Source organism: Perca flavescens, unplaced genomic scaffold, assembly GCF_004354835.1.
Source record: "Perca flavescens isolate YP-PL-M2 unplaced genomic scaffold, PFLA_1.0 EPR50_1.1_unplaced_scaf_4, whole genome shotgun sequence".
In the NCBI taxonomy this organism is placed as follows: Eukaryota; Metazoa; Chordata; class Actinopteri; order Perciformes; family Percidae; genus Perca; species Perca flavescens.
This window is the reverse complement of record NW_021166691.1, coordinates 226,749-246,155: the sequence shown is the minus strand read 5'-3', so window position 1 is coordinate 246,155 and position 19,407 is coordinate 226,749. Positions and strand designations below refer to the sequence as shown.

Sequence of the window (19,407 nt, the reverse complement as noted above, 5' to 3'; positions counted from 1 at the left end):
GTTTCATGGAAAATGTCAAATATCTTTGACTGTATGACTTCACCACTATTATGACATCGCTGTAGTGCTGAAGTCATTTTTGTATGTTTTTTCCCCCAACTTCTTTATGGCGTTCTCAAACGTTTTTATCGCCTTTTTATTTAAATTGTCGCCTTTTTTCACATTTTTGTCACCTTTTCTGACTTTTTTTTTAATACTTTTTTCTTGCATTTTTGTCTACATAAAGCCCTACATAAGTCAGCAAAAATGTTCCTTAGCCATCATAGAATGTAGCAAATCAAGCACATTTTTTTACAACAATCTTTCGGCATAAATATGGAATTTCTGAGTCTCATAGTCTGCAAATCTGCCAAATTCTGCTTTTGAGTGTCGCGTAACTGCAGTTAAAAAAACCACTTTCCCGTGTTTTTGGTTTTGGTGAACAACTATAGGTGGGCCAAAATCTATTGTGAACCCAAATTGATATGCGGGCCGGATTATATTCTGCAAGGGGCCGGATTTGGCCCGCGGGCCTTGAGTTTGACACATGTGCGTTAAAGTCTTCATCACGTTGGTTACAAGTGATGACTTCATCACCCGGGATCCGTCCAAAACTAGGGGTGACACCATTTCTAAACCAGGATGTGTGTGTCCCTTTGTGTTGTGTGTGTGTGTCTGGGTGTGTCTTACTGTGTGTGTGTGTGTCTGTGTTTGTGTCTGTCTGTGTTTGTGAAGATGTTGCAATTGTGTGTGTGTCTGTCTGTGTGTCTCTCTAAAAACACATCTCTGTGTGTGTCTCTGAAACTTTATTTTGTGTCTGTGTGTGTGTGTGTGTGTGTGTGTGTGTGTGTGAATGAGCTAAATTAATAGTTTTTCTCCATTATTGTGTTTGTGTGTGTGTGTGTGTGTGTGTGTGTGTGTGTTTTGTGTGTGTGTGTGTGTGTGTGTGTGTTCTCAGTTGGAGCCACTAGATGGAAGCAGAACTTCACTGATGGACAAACTTGGAAGCAGAATCTTAAAAACAACCAAGAAAGATTTATTTCTTTTGGTATTTAGGCAACTCAGACATGAAAGAGAGAGAGAGAGAGAGGAGAGGGAGTGACATGCAGGAAACCACCTTATGCTGGAATCAAACCTGCAAACCTACGTCCAGGACAGAGCCTCCATATATCCCTCTACCACTAGACCACCCAGGCCCACTGAGAAAGATTTCTGGGTGAGGATTCAACAGCTACTGGTTGGTCATTTACATCATTTAAATCTACAGCCTCTGATGTCATCAAACACATGCTGCTGAATGCTGTGTGTGTGTGTGTGTGTGTGTGTGTGTGTGTGTGTGTTTGACTTCCAGTCCTTTAAAGATGGAAGCTGTAATCATCAAATTGTAGAAATGCTGTTGACTTGTGTCATGTTTAGTTTTGAATTCTGTGTCTTTTCACAATAAAAGCATAAAGTTACTGTGAGAGTGTTTGTGGTCTTTCTGTTTAACTTTTGTGTGTGATAAGATGTCTGGGTGTCCCAGAGGTCTTCCAGGTCCAGCTGCAGCGTGAGAAACCCTCCAATCAGAGCAGTGTGTGTGTAAGTCTTTGTTTTTTTCATTTTCATATTGTGTTGAGTTCAGGGACCAGAGAGTCTGTCTGTTTTCTCTCCACGTTAGTTATCTGCTCAGCCAGCTGCTGGAAGTTCACACTGTGCTATTAGTACTTTTACTGCAGTAACATGTCATCAATGTGCTATTAGTACTTTTACTGCAGTAACATGTCATCAATGTGCTATTAGTACTTTTACTGCAGTAACATGTCATCAATGGGACAGAAAAGCTGTTTGATTGGGTCTGTTGGAGGTCTGATTCACTCCCACATTAATATGTTTGTGTTGAAGACTTCACTGTTAGTATCAGTGAGGAAAGAAGACAGAGGGGGGGGGATGGATTTCATATTTTAGGAAACATGTTCAGCTTGTGTAATGAGTAGTCAGTGTCTACAGTCATTCAATCTTTCAGTCAGTAACGGAGCATCAACAGCAGTCCAAATGTCATTTTATTGTGAAAATCTGCTCCTGTTGCATCACTTCCTGTCTGCTTCCTGACAGGTGGAGCTGGGACTCATTCCAGGGAACAGCTCACCTGTGTCAGACATTTCTCTCCAGGTGGAGAGTGACCCTCTTCTTCATCAACTCTTCTTCATCACCTCTTTGGACTGTTTGAAGAAACTGTAAGTAGCTGTTTGATACTTTAACAACATGTTAGTCTTTGGTCTCTTCAGGGTTAGTTTCTGGCTCTGTAATGTTAAATATAATGTTTCTACTTCACTTCTTATTTCCTGAGAAAGTGTGGACCACTCGTGTGTTGAAGTTAAATCTCCATGTTGGTGATTTACATGACACTCTCACACCTCCATTATATCTACATTCTTCACATGGATCCATTAGAGGAGCAATACATCACATCAAAAGCCAGAAAATCATTCATAGAAACATTCATATTTTTCAGATGTAATGTCTTTATGTTTTGTGGCGACAGCTTCACTCATCTTATATCCTTAGTCGCCTTTTTGAGGTGGATTGTGACTCGTAGGGGAAATTAGCACTCGCAGAGATCCTTACGTTTCGTTCAAATAATGCAAGCTTTATTACGTCAGAAAATGAATTCTCCATGGTTGACTTTCAACAGAAACTTAAAGGTTTACTAAAATGAATGATGACACATACTACGGTCACTAAACTGTTTCTCTGTCCACCTCTCTTACTCAAACAAAAGAACTTCCCAAGCTGTGACCCAGCTGCTCATTATACCTGTGAAGGTGACCTGATTAGGAGGAGGAGCGCAGGTTGCCGTAGTCTAGCCATTATTTAAAGTTATTTCTCCAGATAGGAAATGAAATAGAAAAATAATACAGATCATCTTGTTTGTTTCTACAATGAAATTAATAAATACCAATATACTTATTATGACTCCAACATTACACAAAAAATAAATAAATAAAAGGATTACATTTTTAAAATAATTAAGTAAAATAATATATGTATATATAATAAAAATGACTAAAAAGGGATATAGTATTACCAAATAATACATGAATTTTAATAAAATGTAATTTAATATGTGGGGTGAGTGTGTAAGATAAAAACATAGAAATGAAACTAATAAAATCTTTAAACATGTTTTAATGTGTGAATGTGATTGGTGGAGCTCTGCTTGTAGTTCCTGATGATGTCACCAGAGGACGCCATGACATCACTCACCAGCTCAGAGATGAAAACAAACTGGGGACTTTGGGTTAGTTGGATTGTTCTTTATTTGTTTTTTTCTCTCTAAAATAACAACTGACAACATTACCAATAATCAGTAACATTATAATTAATAATGTTGTTGTTTGTTAACCGTTAAAATAACTTTTAACTGTTTTTAAAGTTTAATTTCCTGTTTATCACTGCTGGTTGTTATAAAGAGTTACTGCTCCTCTGATCTCTGTTGTCACAGTGTTTCTGGTTCTACAGGATTCTTTCTGTCTCCTCCTCCTCCTCCTCCTCCTCTTCCTCCTGATGAAGCTGAAACAGGTTTGTTGTTTTTCTGTCAGAGACAAAGGTTTCAGTCGACACATACGATAAGATGTCTCGGTGTCCCAGAGGTCTTCCAGGTCCAGCTGCAGCGTGAGAAACCCTCCAATCAGAGCAGTCAGTACGTAAGTGTTTCACTTTTTCATGTTCAATTGTGTTGAGTTCAGGGACCAGAGAGTCTGTCTGTTTTCTCTCCACGTTAGTTATCTGCTCAGCCAGCTGCTGGAACTTCACACTGTGCTATTAGTACTTTTACTGCAGTAACATGTCTGAATACTTGCTTTAATCTCAGAAGGAAACCTTGTACTTGTTATTGTCCTCCATTTATCTGACAGCGTGCAGGACGTTGGACTGGAGTATTTTCACCGTGTAGTATTAATAGTTTGGAGTACTTCTTCCATTGTGTCACTGAGTCTGTTTTAACGATAGTTTGTTCATCACATTTTAAACATATTGGAACTTGATGTGTAGAAAGTTCCTCTATTGTCAGAGTGTTTCCTGTTCTACAGGATTCTTTCTGTCTCCTCCTCCTCCTCTGTACTCCTCCTCCTCTTCCTACTGATGAAGCTAAAACAGGTTATAAAGTTAGGCAACATTGTGGCAAGGAGGAAACTGGCATGTCCATTTTCAAAGGGGTGTGTTGACCTCTGACCTCCAGGTATCTGAATGTAAATGTTTCTCTGGGCCGAGCCTTCTCTTCACAGACACGCCCTCTCTATGATAATCCATCCAGTTATTATCAGGCAGCTGATGTCCTGCAGGCCTGTCTGCTCTCACGCCGCCTTGTTATCTGAAAACTTGTTCTGCATCTTTTCAGTGTAGCTCCTCTTCTCTCCTCTGATCTCTTTAGTCAGAGTGATTCTGGTTCTCCAGGATTCTTTCTGTCCCCTTCCCCCTCCTGATGAAGCTGCCTGAGTTTAGCTAGAAACCGGTTAGTTCTGGCTCTCCTGTTAAATCATGAAACGCCCTCAATGTGCTGACAACAACCACAGTTACACAGAGAGAAGAAGCAAAACTCTTATTGTGAAAATCTGCTTCCTGACAGGTGGAGCTGTGATTCATTCCAGGGAACAGCTCACCTGTGTCAGAGAGGTGGAGAGATGACATTCTTCATCAAGTCCTCTTCATCAACTCTTTGGACTGTTTGAAGAAACTGTAAGTTGCTGTTTGATACATTTAACAGAAAGTTGTCTTTGGTCCTTCAGGGTTGTTTCTGGCTCTGTAATGTTAAATATAATGTTTAGTCTTGGAGTCTTATTTCCTGACAAAGTGTGGAGGATGACATTGTGTTGAAGATTGTCTCCATGTTGTAACATGAACTACTACAGTTTAAATAGTTTTGCCAGGTGTTTCTACATCTGTGTCCAGAAACCGTGAGGCTGCAGTCAGGAAACTTTACAGCTGTGTAGTTGAGATGAAATGAAAGTCCTGAGTTTGAAGATGCTGTTAGAAAACTAGATGACATCTCCAACAGAGTCTTGTCAGACAGGACAGAAAGATGACATTAGTCCTGGAACCTTTCAGAATAAAATGTAGTGACAGAAAAGGCCTCTGTTAGAGGACAGAAAGATGTTGTGATGTGTGGAGGAGGATGCACAGGACAGAAAGGTGAGATTGATTGACATAATGGAGTCTTGTCTCCATTAGAGGACAGAAAGATGACATTAGTCCTGGAGTCTTGTCTCCATTAGAGGACAGAAAGATGACATTAGTCCTGGAGTCTTGTCTCTATTAGAGGACAGAAAGATGACATTAGTCCTGGAGTCTTGTCTCCATTAGAGGACAGAAAGATGACATTAGTCCTGGAGTCTTGTCTCCATTAGAGGACAGAAAGATGACATTAGTCCTGGAGTCTTGTCTCCATTAGAGGACAGAAAGATGACATTAGTCCTGGAGTCTTGTCTCCATTAGAGGACAGAAAGATGACATTAGTCCTGGAGTCTTTCCAATGTCCCTGTTCTCCCAGAAAGAGAATGAATGACAGAGCAGGATGAGCAGAGAGCAGAAATCATTCAGTGAAGAGATTCAGACTTTATTTTCTGCTTGATAGCTTCTAGTTTCTCCAGCAGCTTCTTGTTCTGGAGATTATAAAGTGGTCTTCCTCTCTTTCTAACAGGACCCATCAGAGACCAGACCCTGCTGAACCTGAACCTCAACCTGAACCTGAACCTGAACCTGAACCAAGCTGAGTGTCCATGAAGAGGGTCCGGTCCACGGTCCATGCTACTTTAAAAAAACAAAACAACCTGTAAGGGAGATTAAAATGATAAAAAGTGTGAGGGAGCGAATTGAAATGAAGAGGAGAATTGAAATTGTGAGGAGGATACTGTGGTGAGTTGTTGTGAAACCTCCAACAAACTAGAAGTAGTGTTGTCTCATTGGGTGTGTGTTCTTCTTGTAGAGGGTCTCTGTGTTTCCAGCCCACTGTAGTCGTCCAGGTGCACTCTGGGATATCTATGGCCCTGTTTTCACCTGCTATTAAAATCTGATCTGAGTGATCTCTCAGACCACTCCCTTGAAAAGGTGGCCACTGGTATACAATAACCTTATTATTAGTTTCATAAAACATCCCCAAATTCACCAGTATGTAGGATATTACTACACTGTACAATTACTACAGACATTCCTGCTTTTATGTCTCCTTTAGTTATGTATTAGTCTCTCATTGGCAGATCTCCACAGCTCTGAGTGAACTAGGGAGCTGATTGGTCAAAGCAGCAGCTGTGAAATGGTTTCATTTTATGAAGTCAGCAACATTACAAAACATTTGAAAGAACCAAATCCTCCTGAACCACATTGGCATCTTATTAAAGTAGAATCTTATAAAGGATGGGGTCAGCAATAGCACCAATACTTTAATGTCAGGGGAACACGTCTTATGCACACTCCTTCAAATAAAGTCTTTTTTTGTGGAAAGGAATTATTGTAGTTGATGACTGAAATGAGAATATTCTTTTGCTAAATAATTTCCTATCTCACTCAAAATATCTTTCTGTTTAGACAACATTTTGAAATATAATGTTAATTAATAATTTAATGTTTTTTTTTTTTTTTTTTTACCTGAACATGTGACACTCAATAAATGTGTTTTTCTATCAGGACCCAGCAGAGACCAGAGTCACCTAAACATGAACCCGAACCCAGCTGTGTGTCCTTTAAGAGCGACCGGTCAAATGAACGCCTCATTGACCTTAAAGGAGAGCAACCCTCTTCTGAAAAGAGGTAAGCTGTTCATATTATAATATTACAGATTGATGTTTTAACTTTAATGTATCCAGAGACGTTTATTTTCAGCATCTTTCTTCTTCACATCCATTTATATTCTCACATCTGAAAGTTGTTTTCAACTCTTGACTTTAGGTAAGTATTGGATCTGGTATGGTCCAATATATTCTCTGGTGTTTTAGCTTTTTAACCCAGTTTTTTTGTATAGTTTATTGAACTTCTTTGTGTTAATCTTGTTTTAGTTGCTGCTTGTATCTCTAGTAGTTTTTGTGTCTGAATACTGTGTAACAGGATCCATCAAAGACCAGACTCTGCTGAACCTAAACCCAGCCGTGTGTTCTTCAAGAGTGACTGGTCAAATGAATGCTTGATTTACTTTAAAGGTCAACAAACCACTGCTGAAAGGAGGTAAGCTGTTAATAATATTATAATATTGCAGATTCATGTTTCAACTTTTATGTATCCAGAGAAATTTTGAAATGTATTTTCAACATCTTTCTTCTTCACATATATACTCAGCAACAAAAGAAACGTTCTGTCACTTTCAACTGCTTTTATATTTTAAGCAAACTTAACATATGCAAATATTTGCATGAACATTAAAAGATTTAACAACAAAGACATAAACCGAACAATTTTCACAGACGTGACTAACAGAAATGGAATAATGTGTCCTTCAATAAAGGAGGGTTCAAAATGAAAACTAGCCCTGAGTATCTGGTGTGGCCACCAGCTGTATTAAGTACTGCAGTACATCTCTTCCTCATTTACTGAACCAGACTGGCCAGTTCGGTGTTTTTTGCCCGCAGCGGCGCCTTCCAGGCATCGCGGAACTGGTTATGGTGATGGTTAGAGTTAGCTGCCTGGATGTGCCGTTGGAGGCAAAAAAACACCATAGAGCGGCCAGTTGTTGAGGTTGTTTTTGCCATCCTGTACCTGTCCTGCAGGTGTGATATTTGGATGTACCGATCCTATGCAGATGTTGTTACACAGCTGTGCTTCCCTTCTTCCTGTAGTGCTGTCTTAGGTGTCTCACAGTAGGGACATTGTATTGCCCTGGCCACGTCTGCTGTCCTCATGCCTCCTTGCACCATGCCTAAGGCACGTCCATGCAGATTAGCAAGGACCCCGGGCGTCTTTCTTTTGGTGTTTTTCAGAGTCAGTAGACGTGTCTCTTTACTTTCGTAATTTTCTTATAACTGTGACTTGAATTGCCTACCGCCCTTAAGTTGTTATTGCCTTTTCGACTGTTCAACAGGTGCATGTTCATCATTTGTTAATGGTCCATTGAACAAGCATGGAAAACATTGTTTATACCCTTTACAATGAAGATCTCTAAAGTGATTTAGATTTTTACAAAAGGATTTTTAAAATACAGTGTCCTGAAAATGGGAGATTTCTTTTTTTGTTGAGTTTATATATTTATATTCTCACATCTGAAAGCTGTCGAGTAAGACCAGTCTTCAAGTGTAGATCTCAATTTAATATTGGACCTGGTTTGGTCCAATATTATCTGGTGTTTTAGCCCCATTAAAAAGCATTTTAAATCTCCCATAGCCATAGGGTAGGCTAAAAATCATGAATGGCAAAATTCTTCCCAAGTGTTCTTCTCCAACTTGGAATACCAGGGAGATGGATGGATATATGACTCTCTGAGTGCCCCTTCCAGGGTAACTTCATTTGCACATCCCCTCTGAAGAACCAGCAAGCCTTTGTAACGTTCTGGACACTATTTTCCATTGGAAGATTTCTGCCATTTGAGTCTGGACACTTAAGGCCAACTTTCAGTGAGTGGGTTCATGACCAGATTTTTTTTCCCCAAGTCTCCTGACCCAAATTGGTCAAAATTCTTCCCAAATGTTGGATGGTTTCCAGTTGGATATCCGATCCGAAGTCAGTAAGGGGAAGCAAAAACAAGGGAACCACCATCCAACAGTATCCTCAGTCCAGGTCAGCAGTTCTCCCCGACTACAAACGGGCCATCTAAGCTCTGCTTCCCCCTCCTGAGTCGGCTGATGGTTTGCCAAAATCGTTTTCAATCCAACCAAAGGTTTTTCACCATTGACTCCCCAAACTCCTTCTACTTACACATGTTTGCTTCCATGACAGCAGAAGCTGCAGACCTCCAGGCCTCATGATACCAGTCTGCTGCTTCAGGAGTCCATTAGGCCAACCATGTTGTAGCCCTTGTTTACTTCTTAGTTCTTTCTGTTTATTCACAGTGGGGTCAGCAATACCACCAACACTTTAATGTCAGGGAAAACCATCTGATTAAATGTTGTAATCAACACTTTACTTCACAGGACATTTACCTTGTGTTTGCCTGGACTTGGGGTGGAACTGTACACAGAAGTCCCGGTTCGGTTCAAAGCAAAACAAAAATGTAGAAGGCAATTTTTTTTACTGTGCATATCTCAGGCTGTACCACCTAGAGTCATACAGTCTGTCCCCTGAGCTAGCTGCAATAGCCTGAAGTATGTAAAGTAAGATGTAAACCGTAAACAATAAGTACTCCACATCATCTTCAGACTCCATCTGTAACTTGTAAACAAAATAAGACAATCAGCTAAAAGACTGAAAATACAGCATCTCTTATATATGAAAGTGCAAATTACATAGAATAATGACAAAAAATTTTACCTAGGCAAGACCTTCCCTCACAAAAGATAAGAAGGTATTCTTGCTATTAAGTGTGACAGGCATACCTTTCTAGTTTCCACTCTGCCACGACCTCCTGTAGCTTCTCAGCTAGGTGAGGGCTAGTATGCTGCTAATAGAACTGACATTTTCATTTCCATCTCAAGTCAATAAAATGAGCAGTCACCGTGAGATAGCTTTCCGTAGCACGCAAAGTCCAACCATCAGTTAGTTAAACAGAGGGGGCAGCTGACAACTTTTGCTTCATCAACGTCCGTGTTTGGTTGTATATGGAAGGGACTTCAGTTTGCCTCATGTGTGGACGGGATGGCATGTTGTAACAAGGTTCGAGTACATACAGCAAATACTTGAAGCCAGATTCCTCTACGAGTGAATATGGGCATTGAAGATAAGATGTAAATTCCGATTAATTCAGTGATTTTTTTTTTGGCCTTATTTGTATCTAAATGCAGATTAAGCACTGCAGGGAGCAGAAGTTGGACAGTTTTTTTGCAAATTGTTCCAGTGATTGACACATCTGGGTGATGGCTGGTCCGTGTAAATTCATGTACTGAACCGAGACGACTGTACCGTTTCGGTTCAATACGAATAAATGTACTGTTCAACCCATAGTGTAGACAGACATAATGTGAGCTAATTCTTCCTGATTCCTCCACAGAGTGGACCAGGAAAGCTCAGATGTTCCCAGTGGTCAGTCTACCCAGCAGCATAAAACACACCTGGACTCCATATGTATGGTCTGTACATGTACAACAACTACTTTTACAACTATTCTGTTCACAATCATCTCCATGCTGCACTTTTCAGACCAGTGGATTGTCAGTCTGTCCAACAAGTATCTGATGTTTGCTTCCATGATTTCAGTTTGATTGTGTCATTCATATACTCTTCTGTTCCAGCTGCTGGAGGAGAACATCGTCACTTTTGTAAAGAACGAGCTGAAGAATATCCAGAAGGTTCTGAGTCCAGATTACCCAGAATGCTCAGAGAGTCAGAGTGAGGGTGTGGATGAAGAGCAGAGGAGGAGCAGAGAGGCATTTCTGAAGATCACACTGCACTTCCTGAGGAGAATGAAGCAGGACCAGCTGGCTGAACGTCTGCAGAGCAGTAAGAGGATTTCTCTAGATGGGCTTGCTGGGCTAATGGACCGTTTACTAATATCTCCAGAAAAATGTCAAAATATGTTCCTGTTTCTTTATAAATCATTTACTGATGATATTTGTTGTGTGTTCATTCAGGACGTCCTACTGGAGTTTGTAAGCGTAAACTCAAATCTAACCTAAACAAGAAGTTCCAGTGTGTGTTTGAGGGGATTGCTAAAGCAGGAAACCAAACCGTTCTGAATCAGATGTTCACAGAGATCTACATCACAAAGGGAGGGACTGCAGAGGTCAATGATGAACATGAGGTCAGACAGATTGAAACAGCATCCAGGAAACGAGACAGACCAGAAACAACAATCAGACATGAAGACATCTTTAAAACTCCACCTGGAAGAGATGAACCAATCAGAACAGTGATAACAAAGGGAGTGGCTGGCATCGGGAAAACAGTCTTGACACAGAAGTTCACTCTGGACTGGGCTGAAGACAAAGCCAACCAGGACATCCAGTTCACATTTCCATTCACCTTCAGAGAGCTGAATGTGCTGAAAGAGAGAAAGTACAGCTTGGTGGAACTTGTTGATTACTTCTTTAGTGAAAGCAAAGAAGCAGGAATCTGCAGGTTTGAAGAGGTTGTGTTCATCTTTGACGGTCTGGATGAGTGTCGACTTCCTCTGGACTTCCTCAACACTAAAATCCTGACTGATGTTACAAAGTCCACCTCAGTGGGTGTGCTGCTGACAAACCTCATCAGGGGGAATCTGCTTCCCTCTGCTCGCCTCTGGATAACCACACGACCTGCAGCAGCCAATCGGTGTTGACATGGTGACAGAGGTCAGAGGGTTCACTGACCCACAGAAGGAGGAGTACTTCAGGAAGAGATTCAGAGATGAGAAGCAGGCCAGCAAAATCATCTCCCACATCAAGACATCACGAAGCCTCCATATCATGTGCCACATCCCAGTCTTCTGCTGGATCACTGCTACAGTTCTGGAGGATGTGTTGAAGACCAGAGAGGGAGGAAAGCTGCCCACAAACCTGACTGAGATGTACATCCACTTATTGGTGGTTCAGTCCAAAGTGAAGAATATCAAGTATGATGGAGGTGCTGAGACAGATCCACACTGGAATCCAGAGAGCAGGAAGATGATCCAATCTCTGGGAAAACTGGCTTTTGAGCAGCTGCAGAATGGCAACCTGATCTTCTATGAATCAGACCTGACAGAGTGTGGCATCGATATCACAGCAGCCTCAATGTACTCAGGAGTGTTCACACAGATCTTTAAAGAGGAGAGAGGACTGTACCAGGACAAGGTGTTCTGCTTCATCCATCTGAGTGTTCAGGAGTTTCTGGCTGCTCTTCATGTCCATCTGACATTCACCAACTCTGGAGTCAACCTGCTGTCAGAACAACAAACATCAACACAGTTCTACCAGAGTGCTGTGGACAAGGCCTTAGAGAGTCCAAATGGACACCTGGACTTGTTCCTCCGCTTCCTCCTGGGTCTTTCACTGCAGTCCAATCAGAATCTCCTACGAGGTCTGCTGACACAGACAGGAAGTAGCTCAAAGACCAATCAGGAAACAGTCAAGTACATCAAGAAGAAGATTAGTGAGAATCTGTCTGCAGAGAGAAGCATCAATCTGTTCCACTGTCTGAATGAACTGAATGATCGTTCTCTAGTGGAGGAGATCCAACAGTTCCTGAGTTCAGGAAGTCTCTCCACAGATAAACTGACTCCTGCTCAGTGGTCATCTCTTGTCTTCATCTTACTGTCATCAGAAGAAGATATGGATGTGTTTAACCTGAAGAAATACTCCGCTTCAGAGGAGGCTCTTCTGAGGCTGCTGCCAGTGGTCAAAGCCTCCAGCAAAGCTCTGTAAGTGTTATTTCTTCATTAATAAATACTCTATATTTCAATAGCAGAGAAAAATAAAAAAAATAACTTGTTTCCTTCCTGTCGTCTCTCCAGACTGAGTGGCTGTAATCTGTCAGAGAGAAGCTGTGAAGCTCTATCCTTAGTTCTCAGCTCCCAGTCCTCTAGTCTGAGAGAGCTGGACCTGAGTAACAACAACCTGCAGGATTCAGGAGTGAAGCTGATCTCTGTTGGACTGAAGAGTCTACAGTGCACCCTGGAGACTCTCAGGTCAGGATTCATTGATCCATTCAACTGATAACCATTTGAAATCTGATTAACTTTAGTTGACAAAACCGCTGATATGTAGCTTTGTGTCTGCTAATGAAATAAACTAAGCAGTAGTTATTAGACTTAGAGGGCCCTATCTAGCACCCAGCGCAATTGACTTTGTACACCGAAGCATGTATCATTCCTATTTTGCACACAACACACATATCATTCCTATTTTGCACCTGTGCACAGTGGACTGTGAATCATGGATGTGTTGATGCCATAAATGAGGAAATATTAGAGGACTTAAGGAGACGTGATGTTGAACTATGGCGGGATTGGACACTTGAGGCTCCGGGAGTGGCATAATGCCGGATGTGCTCCTGGTTGAGCAGGTGGACGGAGATGGAGTGGGGGGAGGAGGAAGGGGCACAACAGGAGCAGGTGGTCTGTTTGGAGGCCCACGCTACATGGCTGCAGCAATCCTCTTCAGACTTGAGGAGGTGCGACCGAAAGACCGCACCAACATCGCCACCCAGCTAAGACGGGCATTTACTTACTTTTTTTTATTGCTTTCATAATAGCAATCTGCCATGGAAACAAGCGCGCCTGCTCTTAAAGGGAATGTGAGATAACGCTCTGATTGGTGTGTTGCACGTTACGCCCAAACCACACCTAGCTACTTCAGACCAATCCATTTTAGATTTGCGTTGTGCGCAAGACTCATTTATCCAGCCGATATAATAACAACCGTGCCGAGATCCACCTACAATGCTACTTGCGTTTCGCGTTTGATATTTGTGTTTCAGATCGTTAAAATAGGGCCCAGAGGGTTTTTCATAATTTGCTTTTGTTGTTGAATAATTACATACCAGAGATGATTTTAAAGATTTATTGTATATCTGCACCAAAATGTACCCAGACAACAAACAAACATAAAGCAAACACATGGCTCCATGGCTTGACAGAGGATTCCTGTGTGTTGTTTTGTGTATTTGCAGTCTGTCAGGCTGTCTGATCTCAGAGGAAGGCTGTTCTTCTCTGGTCTCAGCTCTGAGCTCCAACCCCTCCCATCTGAGAGAGCTGGACCTGAGCTACAATCATCCAGGAGACTCAGGAGTGAAGCTACTGTCAGCGGGACTGAAGGATCCTCTCTGGAGACTGGACACACTCAGGTATAAACACTGATGAACATAAATGAGATTTCTGTAGGAAGTTTTAAAGCGCCCATATTATGCTCATTTTCAGGTTCATAATTGTATTTTAAGTTTGTACCACAATAGGTTTACATGGTTTGATAAAAAAAACACACCATATTTTTGTTGTACTGCACAGCTCTCTCTCACTGCTGCAGATCCTCTTTTCACCTGGTCTCTGTTTTAGCTACAGAGTGAGACCTCTTTTCTTCTTCTTCTGTACTATCTTTGATTGCACTCGCACATGCGCAGTAGATCAGATGTAGATCATGTCAGCTAGCTAGCTCCATAGACAGTAAAAGAAAGGCTGTTTCTCGAACGTCGGTCAGTTACAAGGCAGGATTAGCTGGGAGACTTCTAAATGAGGGTGCACATGAACTTGTGTGTGTTGTAGTAGTGCTTTGCTATTGAGAATGAGGTAGCATGCTAGCGTTAGCATGCTAGGCTAACAAGCTAACGCTAACATGCTAACACGCTAACGCTAGCATGCTAACGGTTGCGGTTAGCCAGCTCGTTTCGGCTTGTGACATAGAAAGCCATGCAGATTTTGAACAACTCACCAGGAGACTGAAGGCAGGACCAGAAACCGTATCTCTCTCAGAACACCATGGATGGATTTTTTTCAAAGTTTGTATGAAGCACCAGAGAAAAACAATAACTCACCAAATCCCAGAAAAAGTGTTTTTTTCATAATATGGTCACTTTAAAGAGGAACATCCCCAGGAACTAAAATAACTCCCCTTTGTTAATAATTGATGTAGTTTGGATTAAAGGAACTGTTCGTGATTTTAAGAAACTGATAAAATCCGTTTCAACTCGACAGTAGGGTCCAGGACAGGTTTAACCTAGCTTAGCTCAAAGCAGTGTGCTTTCTATGCTGTTAGAAGAGTGTGTGGATGAAGCATTAATCTACTCTTTCGGCAGAATAGTTAGCTAGCTTTTTAAAATTTCTGTTGCCGGTGCTGCATGGCTCATGTGATCGATCAGAGACGTCCACTGAAGTCTGGACCAATTATTGTTCAAAGTTCCTCTTGTGCTGGGAGAGTACCGACTCTAAGTTCAAAAAGTCGGTTGTTGAGGGTTTGTTTTGGTTTCTTTGGTAATTCCATTAATTTTGACTACATGTGATGTAGCATCCTGTCATACTGCGTGAAAGTGATGACTTCGGTCAGCGTGTGTTTATGTCTCTGCAGTAGTGTATTATATGTCTTTAGGTGTTGAGCCTCTTTCTCTCTCTCTCTCCCTCTCGCTCTCTCTCTGTGTCTCTCTCTGTCCAAGCAAATGCATGAATGTTGGTATGGAGTGAGTCTAAGGAGCGTGTGAGTTTCTATCTTTGTTTGATTGTTCATTTGGGGTTTTGTATGTGTTCATTTAGTTGTGTAGTTGTTAATATTACAAACGATGTGGATCAAAAATAATCACAGAATTAGATCAGGAGCTAAATAGGGAATGTTACATTAAAACTGTTGACTTGTCAAATCATTTCAGCTATAATACACGCAGCTTGTCATTTAACAGTTATTAGTTGGTGCTGGGTTTTGTTTGTTTGGTTGTCAGCTGGGTATCATGCCTGTTGTTGCTACCCCTGGTCCCGCTGAACCGGCCCCCGATCTCGCTGGGTGGTGCGGTCCGGCCGACTTGGCCGCATAGCCCCCTCTGGGTGGCTCAGACTCAGATGTTGGTGCGGCTGAATAAGACTCGGCAGGTGAGCAACAGTGTGCAGAAACTGCACAGGTAACAGAGGTAGACACGCAGGAAAAAGAGAAAGATGTTGAACAAAATGAGTGTGGAAATAAAACTGTTAAGGAAGGAAATACCCAGACTAATGAGAAAGCAGAAATTAACAAACAGACAGGGGAAAAGAAAGGCAAGGCCAATAAAACAAGCTGCAGTCAGAATGATGGTTGATGATGTTCTGGCTGAAAATATGTCTGAAGAGTTGGATATAACTAAAACATCCAGCAAAAAAAAAATCTGTTCTAACAATGAGCAGAAAATCTGCTGGAGGATCTGTGTGATGATGATGATGAGGAGGAGGAGGAATGTGAGGGGAAATCATCCCAAGTAGAGGATTTAACTCTATTCTCTGGAGAAGATGAAGAAGTTCCTGCTGGACTATAAGGGGCTCAGGATGGTTTTTCCCTGATCTGAGAGGGTTTATCAGGTCTGTGGCCTGGCTGAGGAAAGAGAACGATGGTTTCTTCCTCCAGAAAGTTGTAACTAAAGTCAGAGCTCTCCTCTCTGAAGATGATGACTCAGTAGAACATGTTTCTCCACATACTGGTTGTTTTTCTGACCGCTCTTTTCTTTTTAATGGCTGATTCACTAATGGGATCATTAAACATCTCTCTCTCCCTCTCCCTCTCTCTCTCTCTCCATCCCCCTCCCTCTCTCTCTCTCCCTCTCAATTTTCAATTTCATGTTGCTTAATTGGCATGACAAAAATACATCTGTACATCTGTGTTGCCAAAGTATAAGAACAAACAAACATATAAACAACAACAAGAAGTAAATACATCTGATATAATAATAAAAGTAAACAGGATAATTATGATATGAATGCAGATACTAAACACATTCTGTGCATGTCCCTCAAAGGGTACGTTGAAACAATAATATATATAAAAAAAGAATACAAATAGACAAAGTAATAAGAAAATAAAAATGATAATATATGCAAGTTTCTACTTATTGTTCCTTGTGTTGTGGCAGGAGAATACATATTTAGCTGCTAGCCATGCCGTTCTTTTAGCTTCCCCTAATAAAACAGGAAGCTTTTTGTCCTCTGTGTAGGTAATGAAGCCTGGTATATGTTTTTTCAAATTTTTGGAAATATTTGGTTCTTAAGTCTTCATATTTGGGACATGTACATAGGAAATGTAATTCTGTTTGGATATATTGGTGGCAGTGTGTACAGACTCGTTTCTCTCTTGGTCTCCACACTTTTAAATGTCTACTAGGGATGCACCAATCCGACTTTTGCAGTCCTGATACCGATGCCAGGGCTTTGTGTATCTGTCAATACCCGATACAGATCTGCTACCGTTGCTGAATTAATAATAAAGTGTATACTTTCCACCTTATACCTTCCTTCCACCATGTGGAAGAGACTAAAGGCACCAGACCTTCCTAACTAAACATTACTTTCATAACTAAGACAAAATAACATAGATGTAATGTATTGGATTCTTGTTTATTTGTTATTTAAAAAACAATTGTGCATTCAAATCTAAAATATAATGTAATCAAACTTCTTAAAATAGTACATAGGATATCACAAAAACATGTTAATGTAATCATGTTTACTAAAAGCTTTTATTACTAAAGGGTTTGGCTCCACGACATTATACAATAACTTTATATGAAGGAGAATTTGTCAAACAGTTACAGAAGCTAAACTATTTTTTTCTGCAAACTGCAATGTAGTAAAATAAACTCAAATCGAATGAATAGCCTACACATTCAAACAACTTAAACATTGTTTCCCTTTCAAAACCAAATAGTTGTCAAAAATAAATAAAAAGAAAAACAGACGGATGATGGACGCTACGACAGAGACGGTGCGCTGCCAAAACTTCTGAAGGCTTTACTATGCATTCCCCATAGCAATGCAAGTTCAGAAAGGGTGTTTAGCATGGTACGAAAGATTGTTACAGAGAATAGGATGACGTTAGAAAACAGAACTGTTTGCGCTCTACTCTCATGTAAAATTAACCATTCTGGCCCAGCCCACAAATACACTCCTTCCAAAACAGTCTTAAACAATGCAAAGTCTGCAACACATTTGTACAATAACTCACTAAACGGTAAAGAAAAGTTATGTGAAATGAAAAGAAAAACTGTTAAAGAAAAGCAATATGAAATGAAAAGAATGTGTGGAATGAAAATAAAATCTAAATGTAAATACAAGCAATGTTATAAATTGTAAATTTGTTCAGCATTCTGCATCAAGTGGTGATTTTAGCTTTCTTGTACACCTGTCTTAAAATGTAAGAGATACTGGAGCTTGGTTGGGGTGGTGGGACTGCACCGGAAAATCTCCCTTATTTTCTAAAATCCAAAACTTGACAGGTATGATAGTTGTAAGCTAGTTGTATAAACACTACCTTGGCCACAGGTAAGTTAGGTTGTAGTGTGGTTGTAGTGGGTGACTGAACGGAGCTCCGCTGTCAGCCTCCTTCGCTGTTTGAATAATAATAATGATTATATATTAGTGCTGTCAAACGATTAAAATATTTAATCGCATTGTCATAGTTAACTCACGATTAATCGCAATTCAATTTTATTTATAGTATCAAATCATAACAAGAGTTCTCTCGAGACACTTTACAGATAGAGTAGGTCTAGACCACACACTATAATTTACAAAGCCACAACAATTCCAACAATTACAGTAATTCCCTCAAGAGCAAGCAGTGCTACAGTGGCGAGGAAAAACTCCCTCTTGTGAAGAAACCTTTGACAGACCCAGGCTCTTGGTAGGCGGCGTCTGACGGGCCGGTTGGGGATATGATGAACAGTGGCAATAATAGTCACATTAATAATGGAACAGGGACTTCAAATGGTAGTCGTAGTAGTTCATGTCATATCAGGGCGCTGCAGGGTGTTCAAGGATGTAGCGTGGCCCAGCAGAGCATAGATGGACGTAGTAGGAAGCAGCAGGGTTCAGCAGAAAGCAGCAGGGTTCAGCAGGAAGCAGCAGGGTTTAGCAGGAAGCTGCATGACATTGCAGGGCACCGCTGAGCTCAGCAGGGAGTGCAGCAGGACGGTGACAGCTGGAACCAGGATCTTGGTGCCAACGTTGTCCAAGGAAATACGCTGGGGGAAAAAAACATAAGGACTCCGGGGAGTAAACTCCCCAGAAGCTAGGATTAGTAACAAGCATTTCTGGGACGGGATACACACAAATGGTAATAGAAAGGGAGAGGAGAGAGCAGCTCAGTGTGTCAAAGGAAGGAAGGAGGTCCCCCGGCAGTCTATAACTAGAACAGCGTAAAACTATAACAGCGTAACTAAGAGAGACAGGACATAAGGACATAATTAATCACACATTTTTATCTATTCTAAATGTCCCTTGATTTCTTTTTGTCCCATTATATTTTTTCCTTTTTTCCTGCTCTTATCAACATGGAAAAGTGGATTGGCTTGCTTTGTACAAATGTTTTTTTTTTATTTAAAAAAACATTGGCATATACGTAGTGTTCAATTTCACACTAACATTGTCACTTGGAACTAGGATCTGTCACATAATGGTTTCCCCCGACTCATTTCCTGTTTCTCGTTCTCCATAACCAACGTAAAATCAAGGAGAGGGTTAACTTTTCCTGCTACAGGTTTCCCACCGTTGTCAGAAAGAACAGGGGAGACACTTTGTTTCTCTCACTGACTGTAGAGTCACTACTCTCTCCGAAGCTAATCGCCGTGACGAGCCTGCTAGCTACTAGAGGTGTGAATCTTCACTGGTCTCCCGATTCGATTACGATTATCAGGTCAGCGATTGAATAACAAAAAAAACAACCCAAATCACACCCTTCAAATAGGCTAACTGCAATATTTCTT

The 19,407-nt window shown here is 41.0% G+C and overlaps 1 pseudogene; it reads left to right on the top strand.

The window, feature by feature from the left end:
- Nucleotides 1–12,407, top strand: part of LOC114551727 (NLR family CARD domain-containing protein 3-like) — a 15,757-nt pseudogene extending 3,350 nt beyond the window's left edge.
- The last annotated feature ends 7,000 nt before the right edge of the window (nt 12,408–19,407 follow it).